Source organism: Gossypium arboreum, chromosome 1 (assembly GCF_025698485.1).
Source record: "Gossypium arboreum isolate Shixiya-1 chromosome 1, ASM2569848v2, whole genome shotgun sequence".
Classification (NCBI taxonomy): domain Eukaryota; kingdom Viridiplantae; phylum Streptophyta; class Magnoliopsida; order Malvales; family Malvaceae; genus Gossypium; species Gossypium arboreum.
The window spans coordinates 107,361,451-107,373,741 of record NC_069070.1 but is presented as its reverse complement, the minus strand read 5'-3'; the positions used below and the strand labels follow the sequence as shown (position 1 = coordinate 107,373,741).

Genomic DNA, 12,291 nt, shown 5'->3' with positions numbered 1-12,291 from the left:
TTAGACCTGCTGTAGCTGTAAATACTTTTGAATTAAAACCTAACACTATTCAAATGATACAGCAATTTGTTCAGTTTGATGGTTTGCAGAATAAGGATCCTAACGCTCATTTAGCCAACTTATTGAAACTATGCGATACATTTAAAATTAATGGTGTCTCTGATGATGCCATTCGTCTTCAGTTATTCCCTTTTTCATTGAGGAACAAAGCTAAACAGTGGTTGAACTCGTTACCACGAGGGTCAATTACTACTTGGGAACAAATGACCGAAAAATTTTTACTAAAATATTTTCCGCCGGCAAAAATGGCTAAATTACGTAATGATATCTCTTCTTTTGTGCAAATGGATTTAGAAACACTCTATGATGCATGGAACAGATACAAGGATCTTTTGAGAAGGTGCCCTCACCATGGCTTACTACTTTGGCTCCAAGTACAAAATTCCACAATGGTTTGAATCCTTCGACTCGACAAATGGTTGACGCAGTTGCTGGCGGAACCATCAATAATAAAACACCTGAAGATGCCTATGAGTTTATTGAGGAGATGTCACTGAATAACTATCAGTGGCAAGTCATGAAGACAAAGCCAATGAAAACAGCCAGCGTTTATAATGTCGATTCGGTCACCATGCTTTCTAATCAGGTAGAACTCTTAAATAAAAAGATTGATGGTTTTCTTAGTTCTTCACAGGTTCACCCAGTGATGCAGTGCGAAGTAAGTGGTGGTGGAACAAGCCATTCAGAATACCAACCTTATGGCCACAACATGGATAATGAGCAATTAAATTAAATGGGTAATAATCCTCGACCTCCAAACAATCTATATACTAACACTTACAATGCAGGTTGGAGGAACCACCCCAATTTCTCATGGGGAGGTCAAGGAAATCAAATACCACAACCACCTTCAGGCTACCAACAACCACCTTACCAACAGGAAAAAAAGCTGAACCTTGAAGAGATGCTCTCAAAGTTTATTTCGGTGTCAGAAACTCATTTCCAGGACACCGAGACAGCACTTAAGAATCAACAAGCATGAATCCAAGGGCTTGAAACTCAGATAGGCCAGCTTTCCAAATTAATCTCTGAACGACCACAAGGAAGTTTGCCAAGTAACACTGAACCCAACCCAAGGGAACAGCTCAACGCAATTAATACTCAAGATGAAGAAGGAGTTGTTGAGCCTGAACCAGAACCGAGGTAAGAAACTATGGTAAGCAAAGGTCAAGGTGAGGTAGATAACAATAAAAACAAAACAGTGAATGTCGAATATAAACCTCGTGTTCCATACCCCAACGCGACAAGGAAAGACCGCTCAGATGAACAATTTTGTAAATTCCTTAAACTCTTAAAAAAATTACATATTAACTTACCATTTATTGAAGCCTTATCACAGATGTGACAGCCCTAAATTGACCCTAGTCGGAAAGTGGTTTCGGGACCACTAAACCGAGTCATAAAAATAATTAATTGTTATATTCTATGCTTACTATGTGTGTGCATGCATATGTGGAAGTTTCATTCTCTAATTTTACCAATTTTATGAGAAATTATTAAATAGGGATCAATGTGAAACATGGTGAAATATGATAGGCTAATTTTAAATGGCTTATTAGTGCATGTTAACACAAGGGTGGAGTTGCATGTCAAATAACCCATTTCCTAAGGTTAGTGGTGGCCATGACATGATGATGGGCAAAGAAAACATGTCCTAGACATGTTGGCCTATGCATTATGGAAGGAAAATAAAGAAATGAAAAAAAGGAAAATGATGAAAAAAAAGAGTGTGGATGCCCCCTTGTTGCCGTGAGTTGAGGAAAAGAAAGGAGAAAAATTTTGTTGTTCATCCTTTCTCATTTTGTTACAATTGCCATGACTTGAGAAGAAGAAAAAAAAGTGTCCATTCTCTCATTTTTCTTTGCATGGCCGAATGTACTAAGAAGAAAGGGGGAAGCTTGAGAAAATCAGCCATGGGAGCTTACTAGACTAAGGTGTTTTGATACGAGAAGGTATGTTTTATGCCACTCTTGAAAATGCATGCATAGTTTGGAGGATTGGTTCAAATTTTTCCTTGAATCTTGGATCGAAACTAAGTTGTTAGGTGAGTTAAATTTCGCCAAGAATGTTGTATTTCCTAATTAGTGTTTTGATGTTGTTGTGATGAAAGCATGGAGATGAGTGAGTTCGAATGTTTAACAAAAGGAGATTTTTGTGCCATTGAGTTCTTGTTGTTATGTGTGTATGTGCATGAGTATTCGGCCATGCTATAAAATTTATGTTGCAAAATGATTTAATGCTTAATGTGATATATAATAGTACTTGTGAATGAGCTTGAGAGCACCTAAATTATTAGTTGGAAGTGCGAATGTAGTCTTGGATGAATTTTAAAGAACAAAGAAATTTTGGGTGACTAGAGGTCAAGGACATTCGGTCAAAGGCTTGTGTGCTAGCAAAATTTGGCCTAGATGGGGTAAATGTTAAGTGTTAAATGCAATGGAAATGCTAGATTAATGTTGCACATTCGGCTATAGTTAGGCATGTTTATGATCTCATTTAGACGATTAGACATAAAAAGGGTGGTAATGAGGCTGAAAATTGTTGAATGGCTAGTTGGGTAATGAATGTAGCATTGGCCATATGGGGTAAAATGGGTCAAATGTTCGTGAAATAAAACTTTGTGAATTGATGAATTAATGATGATAGTATTGTTGATGTCATGTATATATGTATAAATATTTGGCAAGACGGTTAAACTAGTTAATTTATTGATTAGCTCAAGAAGCTAGAGGGGGAGAATCAAGCAAAAGCAAAGGAAAGAACATCGAATAGCCGAGTTGGAACCATTTTACCCAACACAAGGTAAGTCATTAAGCATATATTTGGCATTGTTTTAAATGATCATAATATCTATGCAATTGTGTTTAATGAGATGATATGTAAATGAAAATGTATGTGTATGGAATGATGACATTGTTGAATGTAAAAGAAATAGTGAAATGTGTAGAAAGTTTGCTTTCGGCACTAAGTGTCTGAGCAATACGTGTGTACGGTGACGAGATTGGCACTAAGTGTGCATCTTGGAAATATATGGCACTAAGTGTGCATGCTGGAAATATATGGCACTAAGTGTGCATGCTGGAAATATATGGCACTAAGTGTGCATGTTGGAAATATCTGACCTTTGGGTGTGCGAGCTCGAAGGGTATGGCACTATGTGTGCGGGCTTAAATCACATGGCACTAAGTGTGCGAAATCGAGTATTAAGCATTGTGTGTGCGTACTCTATATATATATATCTCCGATCGAACAATTATATGGAGGGTGTGTCTTCATCGAGTTGAGTATGGACAGCGGAAAGAGTAAGTACCTTGAGTTCATGGCTAATAGATACTATGTTCATGCTCGGAGTTGAGTCGGTAAGTTTTAAATCTATGTGATGATTTCAATTGCATGATTGTTGCGGAAATGAAATGATGTATGGAAATTGCTTCAAATATCCTATTGAATAGTATATGAAATGTAAATGTATGACTTGGTATGAGATTGATCCGAAGGTCTAAGGAACTATGGTATAGTTCGGTATGGTTTGAACAATGGGCCTTGTTTCATTATTTCATTTTATGATAATTTTAGTAACGGATGGTTGTGAAATGCTTATGACTTCTTGAGTTATAAACTCACTCGGTGTTTTCTTGTCACCCATTTTAGGTCTCTTGGACTCGTATTGTTTATGTGCTCGGAACCGTCGTTGAAGTCATCACACCTTTGGAAATCTTTTGGTATTATCTTCGTAGTTGAACTAGGAGAACATTTGGCATGTATAGGCTATTTTGTTTTGTTGAATCTCGGGTTGTAAACTTTAAGCCATGCGAAGATGGCCTATGTGGTTGGTTGAGTGTGAATCTAAAACCTATAGGCACGAGCCTTAGAAACCTTAATTTTGATAAGGTGGCCATAGTTTGTATTATGTATGATGAAATAGTTGGCCATGGAAGAATTATGAAATAGTCATTGTTTGCTTTAGTACCAGATGCTGCCAGCAGCAGTGAGGTGAGATGGAAAAATCACTAAAAATAGTAGAAGTAGAATTAAATAGTGAATAAATTATGAAATTGAACCTTGATGAATCTATTTTCATATGGACGAAACGAAACGACCGTATGAGCTGTATTTTAAGAGATATTCAGATTTTCGCGAAACAGGGCCAGAACGGTTTCTGGATCCCCTGCTCCAACTTGGAAAATTTACCATAAATTATCCAGAAACAATTAGAAGTCATGCCTTATATGCATAGATTCCCCTTTGAGTCTAGTTTCATTAGAAACAAACGGTATGAGCATTATAGCTCTGTACGAGATGATATCCAGGTCGTAATACGTAAAGGTCAGTGTAGTCGAACCCTGAAACAGGGGTGACTTTAACTAATAGACTATACCAATTGGCCAGACCAAAAATTCTAGAAATAAATCCATGGATGGATATATGAGTCTAGTTTCAGGGAAAATTGACGGAACTCATTTTCGAGTTCTGGAACTCGAGATATGATTTTTAAGGTGACAGTGACGCAGTTAACTAGCCTGCTGGAATGAAAAAGGAAAACAAAAAAATTTCCAAGAGAGGAATAAGTAAAGTAAGCCCGGTAACACCTCGTGGTCAAATCCGGTGACGGTTACGGGTTTGGGGTGTTACAACAGATGCCAAACACAATGAAATTTTTAAAAGAGCTTTTAGCAAATAAACGGAAGTTGGACGATGAGTCGCATGTGGAGCTAAACGTAGTGTGCTCAGCTATTCTGAAAAATAAACTACCGAACAAACTAAAAGATCCAGTGAGTTTTATGATTGCATGCTTAATTGGTAGTTTAGATGTTAATAATGCATTAACTGATCTAGGGGCTAGTATCAATGTCATGCCTTACAAAATGTTTAAACAACTAGGTCTCGGGAAACCCAAATAGACTAGGATGAGCATTCAATTAGCAGATAAAACTATAAGATTCCCTAGGGGTATTATTGAAGATGTGCTAGTTAAAATCAATAAATTTATATTTCCCATTGATTTTATTGTTCTAGACATAGAAGAGGATAGCAACACTCCCTTAATTCTAGGAAGGCCCTTTTTAGCAATTGCTAAAACAATTATTGATGTTGGCATAGGTGAACTCACACTCCGGGTGGGAGATGAAACAATCACCCTTCAAGCTCGCAATTCTGGCAACACATCAGAAATTGAAGGTGATCATTTAAACCATTCTACTAAAACTAACAATACGGTGCAACCTACTTTGCAGAAAATGAGTCTGAAGGAAGCACAAGAGACATTCTCAATCAAAAGTAAGGGACCTACTCACGAGGAACGAAGACTACAAATAGAGGAGCTAGATGAATGGCGAACACATAAACCAAGAACACACGATAAACCAAAATTGTGCCAAAATGAGCTCAGCACCTTTCCAAATCAACTCAAGGTTGGCAATAAAGTCTTATTAGATGCCATAGATCCTCACATTGTCACTGCCAGAAAGGATGAAGAAATCCCTCTTACGGTACTTAGTATTTTTCCATTCAGTACGGTGGAGGTGAGTCATCCCAAGTTCGGCACTTTTAAGGTAAACAACACCTGTTTAAAACCTTATTTTAAGATTGATAGCAGGAATGAGGAGTATAAACTCCTCAAACCACCATGATCATTCAATAGAGAGGTAAGTCGAGCTTAGACTATAAATAAGCGCTTCTCGGGAGGCAAACCGAGCACTAACAACATTAATTTCTTTAAATTTCAGTATTTAACACCTAACTTACTAATAGAAATCTTGAATATAGGTTTTTCCACAGAGACACGGCCAAGCACACGGGCGTGCTTAGGGCCGTGTGAAAATAGGGCAAAAGATTTCCCCAAACACGGGCTACGATAAAACACCACGGCCATGCGACATGGCCATGGTCGAACCTACCAAAGCTCCACGGGCATGCGACATGCCCGTGTGGAAGAACCGTGGGTAAACCTGTTAAAACAGCACGGGTGTGCAACACGCTCGTGTCTAGTGCCCGTGGTTGAACCTGTTAAATTAACATGGGCGTGGGGATTTACCATATGGGCATGGGAGAAGCGAATGAAGCTAGACACGATCATGCGACACGGCCGTGTGAACCCACACGCCCGAGGTACACGGGCATGGGACAAATTTCATACGCGCCCAAATAGGAAAAACACGAAACACAGGACATAAATTGGGGAACACGGGCATGTGCCATGGCCGTGTGACCCAAAATCTATATATACCTCGTACTATTCACTTTCTTTCCCATTCAAAAACCCTAGCCCTAACCGCTACAAGTTTACACGGCCTCCCTGCCACGCCCGTGCGCCGCCTCCAACTTAATTTTTGATGTCTATTCTCCCATTTTTAGCATTTGTTTACTCTTTTCCCTTTAATTGTACTCATTTATAATGCTATTTATCTTAGTAGTCTATATTTTTCATGTCATTTTTTTTATCTTTCTATCACACAAATTTCATTTACGATACAAGTCATCATCTTTTTCATGTTCAAATTCCTACTCATTACATGATTTATCTACTCTATTTAATTAGTTAGAAATGAATATCCATGGTTAGGATAGTTGAAAAAATCATGCCTTTTGTATTGACATTTCTATTAATTCATATAGTAATGTGCATTCCATTCTTTTCCATTTTACTTATATCACCATGCTAGTGGCAAAAAAAAAAGTATACCATTGAACTTATCGTTTTTAGTTAGTTTTAGTAGTTGAGGCTTGAAATTATGACTTTTAAGATTTATCTTCGTTTTACTTTGACCACTCATCAAGATGACTTGATGATTCTAATCACAAGTACCATGTCATCTTCACATGGTAAAAAGATTGATGTTTCTGCTTCCAAGAAATGGAAGGCAGCGTCATCTTCTACGGGTCCAACCACAAAAATCCGTCATCCCCTCCTACAGTTTCCCAGTGGGCCTCAGGAAGAAATTTTCCAGATACTTCAGGCCCGACCTTTAGTTGCTGGCTACTGTATCGACTGGGCCGCCGCAGAACAAGTTCAATTGGGTGATGCGATTCGGGCTCTCTTAACCACCGACCCTTGGGAGCTGTTCTTTGGGATCATCGAACCAACATACCCCGAGCTCACGATGGAACTATGCTCAATGTTCCATCTCCAGACCGTAATGACAAACTACGATGATCCTGCACAGTGCAATTTCACCTAGGTGGATTAGTCCTCCAGCTCAGCCTCCCAGAATTTGGTACAGCATTGGGTTTATATACGGGGGAGTTAAAGGAAGAGAATAACTTAGATGCTTTCACTCGCTATATACATTTCTCTCCCTCGAAGTGCTGGCACACTTTGGCCCCTGGCAGAACCTCCTACAATCCTAGCCACTCCAAGGCATCAGTTCTCCCACCATTCCTGAGATACCTACATGCCATTTTGGCTCACACGATTACTGGAAGGTGAGAGAGCACTGGCGTCGTCAACAATCACGACGCCTACTTTTTATGGTGCATGTCACACGGGCACGTTATCGACTTGCTTATTTCATCGACCTTACGATTTAGCACCAGATGGAGCGGCATCGAAAGGGGTTCATCTCTATTGGCCCCTACGTGACTCGACTACTGCAACACTTTGGGCTCCTCAACATGCGGCCCAAGAATCATCCCTCACCCTCATTGGCTAGATGTCTCCACAAGGCATCTCGAGCATGCTTAGCATGAGGATGATCGAGAGGCACCGAGAAACCTACCCTCCCCAGTATCATCTCGCCCAATCTACCGAAGAGGCGGCCTACGAGGACATTCCTAATGATGTCCCCCCACAACACGAAGACCCACCGACTTAGCCACCACCACCCTCTCGTCCAGTTCATGCGGCGGCTTCATATGCTGACATCTCTGAGTGCCTCACTCGATTCGAACAAAAGTGTTTCAAATGTTTTGACAACATTAATGCTACTCTATAGCAGATTTGCCAGCACCTCCACATCTCATCGCCAGTCCCACCTCGCGAACCATCCAGCGATGAAGATGTTTAAAAACATTTATTTATTTTATGCTTTTAATTTTTATTAAAACTGTTTTTTATTTTATTTTTATTTATTAATTATTATTATTATTATTAGATTTTAGAAATTTTATTTTTTATTAATTTCGATTATTCCTTTTTGAGTAATTATTCTTCCTAACATCCCTTAAAAAGTTCCTGATTTTATCACAGTTATATAGATCTCTCAATCTCATCATCACAAAAGGAACTAAAACTCTACCGGGAAAGGTTCTCTACGACTGCAATGTCCTGATCGACCACGACCATAGCTACCACTAGATATAATATTCTTTTGGTACAGGACTTATGGCCTAATGAACCTCTACGACCGCCGGAGTATCCTCCTCTACTCTCGAACCGATTACTTTCCAAAACTCCAGTTCGAGGAATTCATCATACAGGAAGTTTCACTTCTCCTCCTATCTTATTTTTATTTAGTATCTATCTTTGTACTTTGAGGGCAATGTACATCTTAAGTGTGGGGGATATTTATTTATTATCAAAAAAATCCCTGAATGACTGCCTTGTTCTTTTAAAAAGCTTTCATATCATATTTAAGATAAATTTTAGTTGATTTATGATTTTGATTGATATATCTTGAATTAAAACATAGGCATTTATGCATTGATTGTTTAAACTTTAAGACATCAGAGAATCAAGCATGATAAGTTGATTTTTAAGAATTTAAAACTTTAGGTTGTTTCCCCAAAATTTAGGTACTACTTTGAATTGGGATTCACAAGTTTTAAACATCAAAAGCCATAATTTTTCTGAGATTTTTGAGCCTTTTGAGCATCTATTAATTCTTTCATGCTCACTTTTATTATTGCATTGAGGGTGTCAGTATTGAACTATTATTCTAGAACTTGCTTGATTATGCATGTCGAGACCACACCATTTGATTTGATATGTCAAAATGATTAAGCCACTTAGGATTAACCCACTCATGCCATGAAAAGCCTACCTCCACAATTAACCCCTAGTGAACCCCCTTGAGTCTAACAAGCCATTTCTTGTATTACCCTTAATATTGACCTTTAACCCATTATTGTTGAAATCCCCTAAATTAATTTAAGCCCTATTTTTGTCGAGATTTAAATTGAAATAGTTGCTTAGCTATGTTTTATTCTACTCTGTAATTTAACTTGTTCTTACAAAAAAAAAAACATGTATACATATTAGTAGTGATCTGCTGTTTGAAAGCTTTAGAAGTTAAATTCCTTAGTCTGAGAAGAAGCTCTGTTTTATGCAAGTGATGATTAAGTCTTTTTCTAGTTAGGTAATTTTTCAATTCAATCTCGATTCTAACCCTTTCTTTCAGCTTGTGACCACATCCCCTAACCAAACCTCATTACAACCCTCTAAAGACCTTTTGATTGATGTATCATCTTAAATTATAGTGGTGGAGATTTGATTTTCATGCAAGCCTATGGTAATAACTTTTCCTTATTGACTATTGAGTGCTTCGTTTATCGTCCTTAAACACTCGAGTGATTTGAGTGAATCTTTAGTGAGGATGTGAAAATCTGTGATATTCTGAATCAAAGGTAATTACTTAGATGAAGAGAGACACCTATGTTTGCATGATTAAATACTCAACTTGGAGTGTTTGAAACTTTTATGTTCTTTTAGTTGAATTCTCAATGTATGATTGTTTATGGATTATTTTGAGATATTATCGATAGGAATTATAAGTTAAGAAGAATTTATTTTGATTATGAGTTGAGAATTTTGCATGAGGACAAGCAAATGCTTAATGTGGCGTATTTGATAAACCGTAAGTTATACTTATTTTACCCCATGCTTAACGCATTTTATGGATGATTTCCCATTAGAATTGGTGAATTCGATGCTCCTAATTCTTTAATTTCATGTTTTATACTTAGGAAAGCATATGAGAGTGATCGCGAGGTTTTGTGATAGGTTTTAAATATTTATAATTATTCGCTCTTGAACTAACTATTATCGCGATGTAGGCAAGTATACCTATCAACAGTAGTATAGTTTTAGCAATACCGGTTTGTCGAACCTAAAGGAACTAAAAGTACTAGTAATGACTGTCTTTTTATTATCTAGCCTAAGAATAAGGAGAGTTTGGTTTAACTAACTAATTATCTAAACTAAGAACTCATAGAGAATAGAATTGAGGAAATGCTTTTGGGAAAACTGATTGAATGAAGGCAATACCTAAGGAAAAATCCACCTAGACTGTACTTGTTATTCTAGCTCCAAATCAGACGATTTATTCATTTAACTTGTTCCGTAGAGATCCCTAAGTTACGTTATTATCCCTATTCAAGACTAATAACGTTTAATCCCTAGATTGAATAACCGAGACTTTTCTCTAGTTAACACTCTAGGGCTGCATTAACTTGATCTATGGATCCCCTTATTAGGTTTCACCCTAATCCGGCAAAATCTTGTCACCCTATGTCTAGGCGCACAATCAACTCTGCTTAATTATGACAAATGTACTCTTAGACAGGGTCTATTCCTCTTCTGAATGAGAGCTTATCTTGCATCAATATCCTGGGATAACAAAACAAGAATTAAGAACACATAATTAAGAACAAGTTAAATATTTATCATACAATTCAGAAATTAATAACAAGATTCGTCTTAGGTTTCATTCCCTTTAGGTATTTAGGGGATTTAGTTCATAACTAAATAAGAAAACATCTCAGAATAATAAAGAATACAAAGCATAAAGAAAACCCAAAACTCCTAAAGGGGGAATCGAGGAGAGATCTTCAGTCTTGATGGTGAATCCGGCTTCTAAGATGGATCAAATGGCTTCCTTGGAGTAATTCCTTACCCCCTACTCTGTGTTTCTCTTTTCTTCCTCCTCTAGGGTGTATTTATAGACTTTAGAAAGCCTAAAAGCCCTCAAAATTAGCCTTTTTCGAATTGGACTCAAGTTGGGCTCAGTAGGGACACGCCCGTGTGACACGTCCATGTACGATTACTTCAGGCCGTGCTCAAGCCTGCCAAATTGACACGGCCGTGTGATCTACCCGTGTGAGGAGGTCCAGGCCATGTTGGTTTCATACTTTGGCCCATTTTCTCCGTTTTTGGCCCGTTTCTCTTTCCTTGCTCTCCTATGCTCTCCTAAGTATAAAACATGAAATTAAAGCATTAGGAGCATCGAATTCACCAATTCTAATGGAAAATCATCCATAAGAGGCGTTAAGCATGGGGTAAAATATGTATAAATTATGGTTTATCAAATACCCCCACACTTAAGCATTTACTTGTCCTCAATCAAATTCTCAACTTATAATTAAAATAAATTCTTCTCAACTTATAATTCCTATCGATAATATCTCAAAATAATCCATAAACAATCATACATTGAGAATTCAACTAAAAGAACATAAAAGTTCCAAACACTCCAAGTTGAGTATTTAATCATGGAAACATAGGTGTCTCCTCTCATCTAAGTAATTATCTTTGATTCAGAATATCACAGAGTTTCACATCCTCACTAAAGATTCACTCAAATCACTCGAGGTGTTTAAGGACAATAAACGAAGCATTCAATAGTCAATAATGAAAAGTTTTTACCATAAGCTTGCATGAAAATCAAATCTCCACCACTATAATTTAAAATGATACATCAATCAAAAGGTCTTTAGAGGGTTGTAACGAGGTTTGGTTAGGGGGTGTGGTCACAAGTTGAAATAAAGGGTTAGAATCGAGATTGAATTGAAAAATTACCTAACTAGAAAAAGAGTTAATCATCACTTGCGTACAATAGAGCTTCTTCTCAGACTAAGGAATTTAACTTCTGAAGCTTTCAAACAGAATATCACTACTAATATGTATAATTTTTTTTAAGAACAAGTTAAATTACAGAGTAGAATAAAACATAGCTAAGCAACAATTTCAATTCAAATCTCGACAAAAATGGGGCTTAAATTAATTTAGGGGATTTCAACAATAATGGGTTAAAGGTTAATATTAAGGGTAATACAAGAAATGGCTTGTTAGGCTCAAGGGGGTTCACTAGGTGTTAATTGTGGAGGTAGGCTTTTCATGGCATGAGTGGGTTAATCCTACGTGCCTTAATCATTTTGACATATAAACAATGGTGTGGTCTCGACATGCATAATCAAGCGAGTTCTAGAATAACAGTTCAATACTGACGCATTCAAAGCAATAATAAAAGTGAGCATGAAAAAATTAATAGATGCTCAAAAGGCTCAAAAATCTCACAA

At 37.4% G+C, this 12,291-nt stretch overlaps 1 non-coding gene across 1 annotated transcript; it reads right to left on the bottom strand.

Annotated features, from left to right (window-relative positions):
* Positions 1 to 311: 311 nt before the first annotated feature.
* LOC128282041 (small nucleolar RNA R71) lies at positions 312 to 418 on the bottom strand. Its single transcript, XR_008272336.1, has one exon. It is a non-coding gene; the product is annotated as a small nucleolar RNA R71 (small nucleolar RNA).
* Positions 419 to 12,291: the final 11,873 nt, after the last annotated feature.